The sequence below is a fragment of the Cricetulus griseus genome, chromosome 6 (genome assembly GCF_003668045.3).
Source record: "Cricetulus griseus strain 17A/GY chromosome 6, alternate assembly CriGri-PICRH-1.0, whole genome shotgun sequence".
Taxonomy (NCBI): Eukaryota; Metazoa; Chordata; class Mammalia; order Rodentia; family Cricetidae; genus Cricetulus; species Cricetulus griseus.
The window spans coordinates 125,187,901-125,203,521 of NC_048599.1; the positions used below are offsets into that span (position 1 = coordinate 125,187,901).

Consider the following 15,621-nt stretch of genomic DNA (forward strand, 5'->3'; position numbering starts at 1 on the left):
TTGGTCAGTCTTAATCTGTTCTATAAAGCTAATAATTCCTACCAATATATTCTAAGTGTCCTTTTAAGTCATAAAGGTTTTTACTACCATAAATGGCATCTAAACCTAAAATCATGGGAGATAAATGAAATAAGACTTCAAATTACAATCTAAGTATCTTCAGCTTATTAATGATGCAGTCATAAATAGAATGAAATTAATCAAGAACAAGGGGGTGAGTTCTTAATATTGTGGGGAAAACATGAATTAAAGCTATCTGTCACATATATGCTGTAGTGACTAAAGGATAACTAAAACTGGACCAGTGGGGTGGCTCAGCTGCAAAGACTTGCTGCAAAGACTTAGAACCTGAGCTGGAGCCCTGGGACCCACATGGTAGAAGGAGAGAATCAGCTCCTGCATGTTACCTTCTGACAGCCACATGTGCAACACAGTACACATGCACCACACCCGCCAGAAATAAATGTAAAACAAAGATAGATAGTTAATTGAAACAACATTTGGTACATAGACAAGTTAAGAGGTTATTTTCAACAGAAATTTGATGGGCTATTAATGGAGGAATAGAATCTATGGAACTACTTCTCTGTTTCAAATCAGTCAAGTTCTAGTATATTTTTAAAAAATACTCCAGTGGTTGGCTATATACTAAACTAAGAAAAGATATAAAAAATTCAGTGGGGAAAAAGATTTAGAAACAGTGACTTAGCAAAGTATTTAAAGATTAAATGAGGATGTTCCTTCTCCCATGAAAAATTGGCAGATGGGTGCTGGTGGCTCTGGACACTTACCTTGCAGCTCTTCTCAAACACAAAGCAGCTTGATCAGCAGCTCCTTAATTCGGGTATGTCTGTACCAGAAATCTAGTGAGCACATACTAACACTATGCTGTTACTGTGTGGCAGGGTTGTTACAATAAAAGACCCAGAGACTGATACTGGGGTTCAAACTTCAAGCTGAAGATCAGAAAAGCAAAGCAGCCGGCCACTAGCTCTCACCTCTAGCTCAGGTTGAAAGGGTTGATCCTGTCTCCATGAGTTCTCACCAAGCCTCAAACTGCTGCCTCTCCTCGGTGTGGCTGGAGAATGAGTCCTTCTCTGAGATCTTGCTTTTGTCTTACATACTTCCCTAATGTTGGGATTAAAGGTGTGAGCTGTTTCTCTTTTAGACTGATTCACTTGTGTGTGTATCTGGGTGGCTGGCCTTGAACACACAAAGATCCAGCTACCTCTTAATCCTGAGTCCTAGGATTAAAGGTGTATACCACCACCTCCTAGCTTCTTGCTGTTGGGATTAAAGTTGTGTGCCTGACTTTTATGGTTTACAGCTGACTTTGCTTTTCTGAATCCTCAGTCAAGCTTTAATAAATCATAAATAATATATCATTACACAGGGGCAGTACAGCTGCTTGGGAATTGTGATCAGGATTTGATGCCCCCAAATTTTTCCAATTAAACACAAGAATTGATTTTGATTCTCAGAAAAGAAAACAACTAAGCTGTACTTTTTTTTTTTTTTTTTAAACATTTACAGTATCCTTTAGTTACAGAAAGCATCACTCTAGGTCAGGCTTGCAGAGTAGGTGTGTTTACTGAAGACCTTAGGTCTATGAGCTGAATGAAAACTAGAAAACTCAAAGCCTAACTACAGTATCTATACATGAAATTCTCACCTCTCCTTACATTTTAAAGAGGCTATTTTTTTTACTTCTCTTTATTTTCACCTACTTGAGACTTTATTTTTTATGAATGTAAAAAAGTTAGAAGACTGCCTGTATGTTTTTAAAAAGGATTGTCAGCTTCTATATAGGTAAACATTCCCTTAATGACAATGTACTTAATTTCAGTCTTGATGATGGTAGTCTTAAGGATTCAGGCATTATGCTGGCCTTCTCCTGTCACTGGGCAGAATGCACTCAGGCAGTATCCTGGTCAACATGCAGATCCAAAGAACCCCTTTAAGAGAAAGACCCCTGCTCACTTGCACTCTCTTCCCTCGGCTCTACCCCCGCCCCCACTCCCCACCCGCTTTCCTGCTGTTTCCCTGGGGCAGACAGGACATTTCCTGTCTCCCTCTTCCCTTCTGTCCTCTCTGTGTCTCTTTACCTCTTTCCTTCCCCGCCCCTCCCCTTTCTAATAAAACTTCTCACTAAGCTCTGTGTGTCTGGCATGTTTATCCCCCACTTGGTCACCCTCATCTGCCATGGAACCCACCAAGATTCCCCTTTAGCTTTATTGAAAAAGGAGTTCTTAATTGGTCTATATACTAAAAAGCCACAGTCAGATATAGAGGGAAATGCTGAGAGATTAGAGAGAAGGAGCAAACCACAGCACACATTACCTACTTATAGAGAGAAGGAACAAACATAGCACACCTTACCTCCTTAGTGTCTCAGCAGAGAAGATGGTGATTTCTTGTTTCTCCCTGCTTATATCCTGTTTCTGCCCAGCCACATCACTTCCTGTGTGTCTGTACAGACCTCCAGACCTCTATGGTTAGCTAATGGCAAGCTCCATTCTCTGACCCCCAGATAGGCTATATTTGTGCAAGAAAGATACCACCACATAACAGTCTCATCTACAACTTTTATTCATCTGAAAATAACTGCATTTGCCAGAAGAGCACCTTGAAGCTGGGGGAAACCTTATGATGCTGTAGACTGATAAAATAAAATTCTGGGTGGGATATAATGTGATGGCTCTCTAAGATTCACTTGCGTCTCTTGAGCCCTTAGAGAGGACAATGCTGAAGTTTTAAATTAGTAAATAAATGGTACAAATAAGTCTAAAATGAATAGAAAATGATTAAACCTCAAAATATATTTCATATTTTTAGTTATATGTTTTTAAGATAGATGCAACAGACTGATTTTCAAATGTGAGTAGTTAATTTCTGCTACATAAGCCCTCATTTTGTATCTATGGATTTAATATGTCCTTAGTCTATATAACACTGGTGGGGCATAAGCACTTTAACAATTTCTGACATGTAACAGTCCTAAAGAAAAGAAGGAAGTGAGAAGACAAGAAGTAGACAAGTTAACAAGAACTCTTTCTCACTAAAATACAATATGATTCTACTTGACTTTATAAAGTTAAAAAGCAGAAAACTCATTATACAAATATTTCATTGCTTGCCTCCAAAAAATTGTTGACATCCTCTGTGGCCATCTGCCAAGGTGGTCCTTCCTCTGTGCTTGATAGATTTAGAAGAGTTTCTGGGTTCTGTGGGTTGACGGAAGAAAATACTCTGTGCTCTTGATATCTTGTATTTATTTTCTTGGCTCTGTTAAAAAGCAAACAAGGCTAAATTTACCAAATTTGAACCATTATTTTGTACAGGATATTCACATTTAAATCTAACTTAAACTTTTTATGAAATTTGCTTAGAATCATATAATTTGAGCTTTAAACACAAATTATGTGCTAATAATATGTGTAATAAGGAACCGCATGAATAAGGTGACATGACTCCCATGCTTCCCACTAAGGGAAACCAACTCCATCTGCCTCCATTTGGATCCAAATACAGGTGAGTTCAACCTGGATCAGATGTCCTGCTGCTTTCACTCAAATACCTGGGCAAAAACTAAGTGCTTATTGAGGGAAGGCAGTAATTTTTAGTTGTTTGTTCTACAGATGCTCCATCTATTAATACAGATAATGAAAATGAATGGCAGAAATTACCTTGTATAAACTTCCACAAAGATCTAGTTGAGACAGCTGGGATATGAAACAGATCAGGTCTGGTTTAAGAATCTATATTTTAACAGTTATGCTAGAGTCCTATAACACTATACTGTATAGATTTTTTGATATTAAGTTATGTATAAATATGATAATGACATATATTTAAATTTATAGTTAATAAGACTGCCAAAGGACAAAGTTATTGTTCAGTTTGGGGTAAAATATTTTTTATCTTGAGAAATTAGTAAATATAAAATATACTACATTTTTAGAGTCATTCACAGTAATAGACATCTTTGGGATTGCTTCCCAGACTACCCTAACATTAAATGCTGACCCTTAATGCTGACAAGGCAAGTCACAAATCTACTCCTGGTCCTGGACAGAAATTAAGTTTTATTTAAGATATTATAATAATAAAGGTAAAAATGTTTGCTGTGTGATCATTAACATATCTAGCTTTCAATAGTTACATACAAGCAATTCAAAACATGTAATCCAAGTTGTACTAATAATCATCCAATTATGTATTTTTGAAAAATACAAACATGACTGATTTTTAGCTAAGACAAAAAGTTCTATAGATTCTGCTCCTCCATTAACAGCCCATCAAACTTCTGGTTGAAAATAACCTACTAACTTGTCTATGTACCAAATGTTGTTTCAATTAACTATCTATATTTGTTTTACATTTATTTCTGGCGGGTGTGGTGCATGTGTACTGTGGTGCACATGTGGCTGTCAGAAGGTAACATGCAGGAGCTGATTCTCTCCTTCTACCATGTGGGTCCCAGGGCTCCAGCTCAGGTTCTAAGTCTTTGCAGCAAGTCTTTAGCAGCTGAGCCACCCCACTGGTCCAGTTTTAGTTATCCTTTAGTCACTACAGCATATATGTGACAGATAGCTTTAATTCATGTTTTCCCCACAATATTAAGAACTCATCCCCTTGTTCTTGATTAATTTCATTCTATTTATGACTGCATCATTAATAAGCTGAAGATACTTAGATTGTAATTTGAAGTCTTATTTCATTTATCTCCCATGATTTTAGGATTAGCTGCCATTTATAGTAGTGGTCAGAGTAAATTAAGAAAATATGTAAATAGTGGATAAAGTAAAATTCTGAGAAAACCAATAATCACAGCAACAGTGACTCAGTAAAGTATTTAAAGGTTAAACAAAGACATTCCTGCTCCACTGAACCTCTGGGTGGATGGCTCCAGGTAGTTCACGAGGTTCAGGTATATCTGTGCTGGAAGGCAGCCATGGCAAATTCACTCTTCATGGTCTCACAAAGCTCAGTGACCACACATGGACACTGTTTAGAACAAGGAGGCAAGGACTATGAAATTGGTTTGGTTGTGTTGACCAGGTTTGGAAATCCAAAAAGTTCACCAAGAACTGTAGAATATTTTCAAATAGGATACATATGTATATGATGACAAAGTATATTTACATTAAAAAAGTAAAAACACAGATTGTACACCCAGACCAACCCAAGTATACATCATGAACCCTGATGTCTTCTTTCTTTCTGGCATATTTCCAATTCTCCAGATGCTTTGCATGTTTGAAGTGTGAGAGCAACTGTCAAAGTCTGTAGGGTGGCACCCTATCCACTTTGCTTCGGGTCTATTGATTAGGAAAACTATTTACCCAAAACTCAGAGGGAAAGGCAAGCTCATCTTTGCTCCATAACCTTGTTTTCAGTCCCAGTGTTTAACAATGACTGAAAGCTGTAGAGAAAGAACTTTTAATTCTTCACTAAACATAGGTAGTGATTTATCACCCCCAGGTGTCCAGATATTCTGTGTTTACATATACTCCCTGAAAGCAGCTTCTGTAGGGAATTCAGGTACCAAATAAATGAAGGTATTCAGGAACGTGTAGAACTACTCATTCACCATCTTAAACTACTGCCTCTTATATCATGCCTGGCACTGCATTCAGATATATCCTCATCAGATGCATACTACGCTATGGATTATATGCTACTGATTACTTATTAGAAATTATTCACATCTCTCTCTCTCTCTGTCTCTGTCTCTCTCTCTCTCTCTCTCACACACACACACACACACACAGAGTAGTTTTTCACATTTCTCAATTTTCATGCAAAATTTTTATATATTTATTATAAAATAAATATATGTAATATGTAAAAACACACATATTTTTAAAGGAAATATTCCCATTTGGGCTGACAATACCCTCTCCCTTGTAAGAGTTGAAGACCATCTAACAGAAAACCTTAATACCAGGTATGTATGATAAACTCTCTTTTGAACTATTGGTCAGGGCTGCCCAAGAGACTCTGAACCATTATAAGCTATTGCTATTGCCTTTTGTTATCGCCCAGAGGTGGAAGCTAGGTCCCTATTGTTGAAGACAAAATGTACTTCAGGTGCAGGGCCCAGAAATCTATGAGCTGGAATTGACCTGAAAGACGCCCTGAGGACTAACTTTCAAGGTACCAAAAGGCTCAATGGAAACTTCCAAAGGAAGGAAGCAACCAACAGTTCTACATTGCTAGGGCACTTATGTACCACAACAACCAGCATGGCCCAGTAACCTTAAGAGTGCAGTAATGGTATACATACCTAGGTAGTAACCCAAACATCTCTAATTGGACTTAAATTCCACTCAACAAGAGGAAAACCATGCCTGAAACAGCCAACTACCCAGAGCTAGTAAAGCCATGACTTTTGGTGGGAGAATCTACAAGCTCCATTTTCTTAAACCAGAACAATCCCTAACTGCATTCTAAATAATTGTCATTATACTAACAGGTAGGTATAGTTCTCACCCCTTATCAAGGAAACTTTTCTTTGTAATAGACAGACACCATTACAGAAAAACACAACTAATCAAAATGCAGACTTTTGGAACCTATCCCAGTGCAAATGTCTAAGGCTTAGGGAACATTGCAGAAGAGGGGAAAGAAAAACTGTAAGAAATAGTCTCTCCAGAGCAGAGCACTGAAAAAACACATACAAGTAATGTTATATAGACCAAACAGATTAGGAACACACACACACACACACACACACACACACACACACACACACCAATTATTAATGAAAAACAAACAAGAAGCCATGAATTTGAAAAAGAGCAAGGAAGGGTATATGGGAAGGTTAGAGAGAGGAAAGGCAAAGGGGGAAATGATGTAATTATCAAAAAACAAAAGTAGCACCTTTTCTCTATCCATTCTTCAGTTGAGGGGCATCTAGGTTGCTTTCAGGTTCTGCTTATTAAAAACAACATTACTATGGACATGTTTGAACTTATGTCCTTGTATGAATGTGCATTCTTTGAGTATATGCCCAAGAGAGGAATTGCTGATTCCCATTTTCCTGAGAAACCACCATACTGATTTCCAAAGTGGTCATACAAGTTTGCACTCCCACCAGCAATGAAGGAGTATTCCTTTTTCTCCACATCTTCTCCAGCATAGACTGTCATTGGTGTTATTGATTTTAGCCATTGTGGTCAGTATAAGATGGTTATCTCAGAGTTGTTTTGAGTTGCATTTCCCAGATGGCTAAGGATGTTGAGCACTTTCTTAATTGTCTTTCAGCCATTTTAGATTCCTCTGTTGAGAATTCTCTATTTAGTTCTGCACCCCACATTTTAATTTCATTATTTGGCATTTTGGTGGCTAACTTCCTGAGTTCATTGTATATTTTGAATATCAGCTCTCTGTCAGATGTGGGGTTGGTGAAGATCTTTTCCCATTCTGTAGGCTGCTGTTTTGTCTTGCTGACTGTGTCCTTTGCCTTACAGAAGCTTCTCAGTTTCAGGAGGTCCCATTTATTAATTGTCGATCTCAATGTCTGTGCTACTCGGTGTTATCTTCAGGAAGTGGTCTCCTATACCAATTTGTTCAAGGGTACCTCCCACTTTCTCTTCTAAGAGGTTCACTGTGGATGGATTTATATTGAAGTCTTTGATCCATTTGGAATTAAGTTTTGTGCATGGTGACAGACATGGATCTATCTGCAATCTTCTACATGTCTGAATCCAGTTATGCCAGCACCATTTGTTGAAGATGCTTTTTTCCCCCCATTGTATAAATTTAGCTTCTCTGTCAAAAATCAGGTGTTTATAGGTGTGTGGGTTAATGTGGTAAATTTACACAATGGAGTACTACTCAGCAGAAAAAAGCAATGGAATCTTGAAATTCACAGGCATATGGATGGAACTAGAAGAAACCATGCCGAGTGAGGTAACCCAGTCATAAAAAACAACAACAACAACAAAAACAAACATGGTATGTACTCACTCATATATGAATTTTAGACATAGAGCAAAGGATTACCAGCCTATAATCCACATCACCAAAGGAACTAACTAGAAAACAAGGAGGGCCCCAAGAAAAGAATGCATGGCCCCCTGGAGAAGGGGACAGGATCTCCTGAGCTAATTGGGAGCATGGGGTTCGGGGAGAGGGAAGAAAGAGAGGGGGAGAAGAGGAGGGGAGAAGAGAAAATAGGGGAGTAGGAAGGTTGAGTTGGGGGAAGAATAGCGGAGAGCAGGATGTTAGATACCATAATAGAGGGAGCCATTATAGGTTCGGGGAGAGATCTGGCACTAGGAACATTTCCAGAGATCTACAAAGATGACACTAACTGTCAATCTAAGCAATAGTGCAAAGGGTACTCTAAATGCCCTTCCCCTATAATGACAGAGATGACTACCTTATATGCCATCCTAAAGCCTTCATCCAGCGGCTGATAGAAGCAGAAGCAGACACCCACAGCTAAACACTGAACTGAACTCTGGAACCCAGTTGCAGAGACGGAGGAGTGATGAGCAAAGAGGTCAAGACCGGGCTGGTGAAACCCACAGAAACATCTGACCTAAACAAGGGGGAGCACATGGATCCCAGACTGATGTCTGGGAGGCCAGCATGGGACTGATTCAGACCCTTGAATGTGGGTATCAGTGAGGAGGCCTCTGCACTCTATGGGGCCTCTGGTAGTAGATCAGCATTTATCCCTGGCATACGAAAGGACTTGGGGAGCCCATTCCATTTGGAGGGATGCTCTCTCAGTCTGGACACATACGGGAGGGCCTAGTCCCTGCCCAGGATGATATGACAGACTTTGGGGATCCCACATGGAGGGCCTTACCCGCCCTGGGGAGCAGAGGGGGGGGTGAGGATGGGGGGCTGGTTGGGACTTGGGGGGTAGGGGAGGGAGAGGAAGAAGGGATTGACATGTGAAGCAGCCTTGTTTCTAATTTGAACTAATAAAAAATAATTTATTGGAAAAAAACAAAAGGAGTAATATAGAATTCTTGCAAATAAATACAAACAACACACACAAATAGTAACCCGACTCCAAATCTATACAACATGAATTGCTATACAATTGAATTAACTTTTAGAGTTAGAATAGACATCTGTAATGGCAGTTGTGGAGCTTTACAGTGTATTTTCTACTATCAGTAAAATATGTATTTTATGTACTTACCCACCCAAACTAAAACATCTATAACAGAAATAGAACTAGAACAGCAATTAGCTTATATCCTCTTTCATAATGTGTCCATTTCTGTATTCTATCCTTCCTTAACCCATATATTTAGCCTTATTCTCTTTTCATGTTATATTGTGTCCACATACGGTTTGTTTTATACAAACACTACTAAGTGTATACATACCTCTCTAAAAAGCATTATTGACATGCATGTGAATTCGAGAGGTTACATATGGATGTTGTTTATCAGAATCCACAATTAGTCCTTTAAATTCTTCTATTTTTTTAAGATTATAATACATGCTGCCTAGTTTTATGTCAACCAGAAACAAGCTAAAGTCATCATAGAGGAGGAAGCCTCAATTGAGGAAATACATTGAAAAGATAGGGCAGCAGACAAGCCTGTAATGGATGCTCTTAATTAGTAACTGATGGAGGAGGGCCCAGGCCATTGTGGGTGGGCCCACTCCTGGGCTCATGGTCCTGGATTTTATAAAAAAACAGGCTAAGCAAGCCATAATGAAGAAGCTAGTAAGCAGCACTCCATCACAGCCTCTGCATCATCCCGTTTTCTTAGTTCCTGGTCTATTTTGAGTTCTTGCCTTGATTTCCTCCAGTGATCAGCAGTTATATGGAAAAGTAAGCCAAATAGCCTCTTCCTCCAAAGCTGCTTTGGTCATGGTATTTTATCACAGCAATAGAAACTTTAAGACATATGTAGTGATATATTATTTATGATTTATTAAAGCCAGACTGAGGATTCAGAAAAGCAAAGTCAGCCTCAAGCTATAGAGATCAGGCATTGGTGACACACCTTCAATCTCAGCAGCCAGAAACTAGAAGATGGTGCTACACACCTTTGATCCTAGGACTCAGGTTTAAGAAACAGACAGATCTCTTTGAGTTCAAGGCCACCAACAATTGTATCACAAGAATCTTGACATCCAAATTGGCCTGTTCAGGAGGTAAATGTTCAATTCTTAGGGACCGGAACTTTATCTCAGGTAAAACAGTGTGAGATGGCTTGAATGTATAGGTCTAATATGTTGCTAATATCACAATGAATTTGAGGGGACGTGATTTATTACAGCAATGGAATACAGATAAACATTCACCCCAAATTAGAAACCAAACATAGATTAATATATGGTTCTGAAAATTTTCCAGGAAGGTATTATAAAGAACGATCACTGACCATTCAGAGAGTACAAGAACAGGACACAACAGCTGCGAATCTTCTAAAGACACCAACATCCCTACATATAAAATGGCTGACAGACAAACCTGTATGAGTTTCTCAATGGCCTTTATCAACAGAAAAATTTCAGGCTTTAGAAGAGATGGTACAGGAGCAACTAAACGCTCAGCATATTGAGGAACCAGCCAGCCCTTGGAATTCTCCTGTGTTTGTTATTAAAAAGAAATCAGGACAATGGAGAATGGTAACAGACTTCAGAGCTGTTAATAAGTTGATACAGCCAACTTTACAGTCTGGAATTCCTTTGACTTCTCTTTTGCCTAAAGGATGGACTCTCATAGTTATTGATTTAAAGGATTATTTCTTTAGTATTCTGTTAAAAGAAAAAAAAAACAGAAAAATTAGCCTTCAAAGTGCCTACCTACAATAATTCTCAGCCTTCTAAGAGATATCAGTGGAAGGTTCTCCCACAATGAATGTTAAATAGCCTCACCCTGTAGCAATATTTTGTAATGCAGTCATTGGAAATAATAATATATAAGCGATTTGCTCAATCTATAGTTTACCATTACATGAATGACTTCATTATCTGACTCAAATATAGATAATTTAGAATGTGTGAAGAAGTAATAAAAAATTTGCCTTGTTGGGGATTGAAAATTGCTCCTGGAAAAACACAAGAGGAGATTCTATTAATTATTTAGGCTATAAAATAGGTTCACAAAAAATTAGATCCCCAAAGGTACAAATAGGGACAGACTGACTGCAGACTCTTATGACTTTCAAAAATTTCTAGGAGGCATTTACCATCTATGGCCCAGGATAAAACCTGATCAACTGATTAATTTGGACAAAACATTAGATGGTGACAAGGACTTAAATAGTCCCAGGGAATTAACAGCTGAAGCTGCTAGAGAATTGCATTAGTGGAAGATGAATTACAGATGGCACATGTGGATCGTATAGACCCAAACCTTAACAGCATTCTAGTTATATTACCCTATAAGCATTTCCCTAGAGGAATTTTAATGCAGAGGGAAGATATTATCATATAATAAATCTTTTTACCACAAAAATGAGTAAAAAATTAAAAACTTATGAGGAAAAGATCTCTGAGTAAATTCTACAGGGAAAATTGAGACTGTCAATTAGCAGGAATAGATCCATAGTATTACAGTAGTACCTTTTACTAAAGGTGAAATTGATAAGTTATTGATATACAGGGAACCCTGCCATAGAGCTTGTAGTAATTTTTTAGGAGAGGTTAACAGCAATTATTTCAAAAGCAAGAGAATTAAATTTATAAAGAGAACTAACTGGATCCTTCCTCTAATTGTATGGGAAACACCAAAAACTGGAGCCCCTACATTCTATACTGATGCAAGTAAATCAGGAAAGGCAGGTTCACAAATCAGGAAATTTAAGTAAAATGGATCAAAGTCCTTATAATTCTGTCAAAAATTCAGAATTACACCCTATTCTCATGGTGTTAATGGATCATAAAGAACCTCTCAACATAGTTACTGATTCACATAGTTACTGATTCACAATATGCAAAAAGAGTTATTTCACATGTTGAAAACACTGAATTTATATTAGATAATTCAGAATTGACTTAATTATTTATTCAGTTATAAGACATAGTCAGAAAAAAAAAGACATAGTATCATCCCATATAGGTCTGCCAGGCCCTGTAGCTCAAAGTAATCATGAAATTGATAAACTATTGATAGGAAATGTGCTAAAGGCTTCAGAATTTCATAAGAAACACCATGTCAATAGCAAAGTTTTGAAAAAAGACTTTTCCATCACATGGCAACAAGCCAAGGAAATTATAAGGAAATGTCCAACATGTTTTTTATACAACTAAACTCCACTACCTGTAGGAAGTAACCCAAAGGGTATACGAAGGAATGAAATATGGCAGATGGATGTGTTGCATTTTATAGAATATGGAAAACTAAAATATGTACATCAAACCATTGATACCTATTCAGGTTTTCAATGGGCAACTGCTTTGAGTTCAGAAAAGGCTGATTTGTTAAATTCACGATTGCTTGATGTCATGGCTATCATGGATATATCTGCACAAATAAAGACAGAAAATAGTCCATCATATGTATCTAAGAAAATGAAAGAGTTTTTTGCTTATTATAATATAAGGCATATTACAGTTATACCACACAATCCTACAGGGCAAGCAGTAATAGAAAGATCAAATAGAACTCTAAAGGATATGCTAAATAAACAGAAAGGGCTGATAAATAACCCCCAAAGTAGACTGCATAGTGCTCTATTGACTTTGAATTTTTTGAGTGGTAATGAGAAAGGAACAACAGCCACAGAGAGACATTGGATAAATAATAATAATAATAATAATAATAATAATAATAATAATAATAATAATAATAAAAACCTACGCAAATAAGTTAGCTGATATACTTTAAAGATGTCTTGACCTCCGAATGTAAACCAGGACATGTTGGGGAAGAGGTTTTGCTTTTGTTTCCACAGGTGAAGAAAAGCTACGGATGCCATCAAAACTGATACAGATTTGATTTGAACAAGACACTTCTTAATTAGAAGAGATGATAGTTCATCAAACAGCATGACTGTTTAATCTAAACCTATAAAACTAGCCAATGTTTTTCATTCGACCAGATATAACTTGCCAAAAGAGAACTTCCCCAAAAATGTAGGGTAGGGGAAGGGTTTTGTTTTTTGTCTTTTCAGGAGAATAAAGGGATCCAGCTAAAGAATCTGGAGACCACTGGACAATTGAGACATGTGAGGAAAAAAGATAAATCATCCAGAAAAATTGTCCCAAGTAAAGGAGTAAAATTGGTCTATCGGTATATATTTCCAACAGGATAAAATTTCATAAATCTTCCCACATGTTTGTTTCTGCTGTTCTCTACAGACATATAATACAAATGGTTCTTTTGTAGTCCAATTAAAGACTAAAGCTGGCTTTGGAGGTGGAGTGTGGCTCTCTCCTCTAAACCAACCATGCTTGTTAAAGAAAAATCAAAAATCTGTCTCATGTCAGAAGAGCCACCTGATATGGAACAGAAGAAAAACAAATATTTAAGGTCCATTGTACTGCCACTAAAATACCTTGAGGGACTTATTGAAACCCCTATGCTAAAACCATTTGTTTCCTGCAACCATGGATGAAACTCCTTCCCAGAAAAATTAAATAACCTAATGACAACTGAAAGAAAACATATTGTTTTGAATGAAAGAAGAGCTTTAGAAGCTCAAATAAAAAAAATTAGAAGTTGTAGATCAAAAATTGTTAAGGATTAGATTAGGAGCCTCTCAAAGTTAGGTTGGGGAAAGGCTTTTTGTCTTTTCAGGAATATAAAAACAAACATCTTCCATGGGGGATCATCAAAGTCTGTCACATCATTTGGGGCAGGGCCTAAGCATATCTAGGCCCTGCATATCTAGGCTGAGAGAGTATCCCTCCATGGGGAATGGGCTCCCAAAGTCCATTTGTGCACTAGGAATAAATACCATTTCCACTGCCAGAGGCCCTGTAGACTGCCCAGGGCTCCTAACTGTCACCCACGTTCAGGGGGCCTGGTTTGGTCCTATGCTGGTTCCCCAGCTGTCTGGCTGTGTTCCATGAGCTCTCACTTGCTCAGGTCAGCTGTTTCTGTGGGTTTCAGCAGCCTGGTCCTGACTCCTTTTTTCATCACTCCTCCCTCTCTACAGCTGGATTCCAGGAGTTCGGCTCAGTGCTTAGTTGTGAATCTCTGCTTCTGCTTCCATCAGCTACTGGATAAAGACTCTGGATGGCATTTAAGGTAGTCATCAATCTCATTATTGGGGAAGGGCATTTGAGGTAATCTCTCCACTACTTTAGATTCTCCTGGGGGAGTGGATAGGGAGTGGGATGGAGGGAGGGGTCAGGGGGGTCATGGGAGGATGGGAGGGAGAGGGAACTGGGATTGATATGTAAAATAAAACTGTTTCTAATTTAAATAAAAAATAACTCACCCCCCCAAAAAAAACCAAGCAAAATCCTAGAAGAATTTAAGACCTTGGGGAAAAAATGCATCCAAAGAAGGGAAAAAATTACCAAGAAAAGAAGTAATCTGACCTAATGTGATCTCTGAAGTCTCTAAAAACAAGACTGAATCCAAGGTGGGCAGAAGACACACACACACACACACACACACACACACACACACACACCTACCTACCTACCTACCTACCTTTAATACCAGCAGATGCAGGTAGATCTCAGTGAGTTTGGACTCACCAATTTAGGATAGAAAATGAAGTAGTTTCTCTAAATTGTCAAATGCAAATGGACTAGATATTTTCTCTGAACTTGTCAAATGCAAATGGACTAGATATTTTCTCTGAATTTATCAAATGCGAATGGACTAGACATTTTGATGAACTTGTTGCCTGTATATATTATATATAGTTTTTCTTATGTTAGCTGTAGCCTTTTTGTATTAGTCAAAAGGGAATGGCAGTGATATATTATTTATGATTTATTAAAGCTTGACTGAATATTCAGAAAAGCAAAATCAGCCTCAAGCTATAGAGATCAGGCAGTGATGACACACAGCTTTAATACTAGAATCCAGGATTAAGAAACAGACGATGGAGGTGAGAGAGTTCCTGCCCGCTCCCGACCCCAGGCCAGAACACCCCGACCACCCCATCCCCCCACCCCTGCCTGTGCGTGCCGGCTTGGGCCAGACACGCCCAGGCAGGGAGGAGCTCCCTGCGCCCCAAATCTGGTAGCACCCCACTCTTCCATTCCGCCGAACGACCGAGGAACTAGGAACTAGTAAGGAGACTACCAGGAGTGTCGAGGTCATCTAGAGTTGTGGACATTGAATTCCTAGCCCCCACACACCACTGGGCCACAAGAGGAGATAGAGAGAACCCACCCGCACCCACTAAAAGAAGATATGGGGAGAAGACAGAATAAGATTTCACTCAACAACAGAAAGACCAATATGATACCACCAGAATCTAGGGACTGCACTCCAGAAAGAGCTGAAAAGCTCAACACAGAGCATGAAGATGAGATGGACCTCAAAAATTATCTCAGTAAGTTGATAGAGACCTTTAAAGAGGAAACAAGAAAATCCCTTAAAGAAATAGAAGAGAAAGCAAACAAAAAATTAAATGAATTGGAGGAAAAGACAAACCAAAAAATTCAATAAATAAATAAATCTCTTAAAGAATCTAAAGAAAGACAAGAAAAGACATCCAAGCAAGT

The 15,621-nt window shown here is 38.3% G+C and overlaps 1 long non-coding RNA gene across 5 annotated transcripts in view; it reads right to left on the reverse strand.

The window, feature by feature from the left end:
- Positions 1-3,137: 3,137 nt before the first annotated feature.
- LOC103164178 overlaps positions 3,138-15,621 on the reverse strand; it is a 146,113-nt gene continuing 133,629 nt past the window's right edge. For all 5 annotated transcript variants that reach the window (XR_004770641.1, XR_003486339.2, XR_003486338.1 and 2 more), the window contains one exon: positions 3,138-3,285. This is a non-coding gene — a long non-coding RNA (uncharacterized LOC103164178). The remainder of the gene's footprint in view (positions 3,286-15,621) is intronic.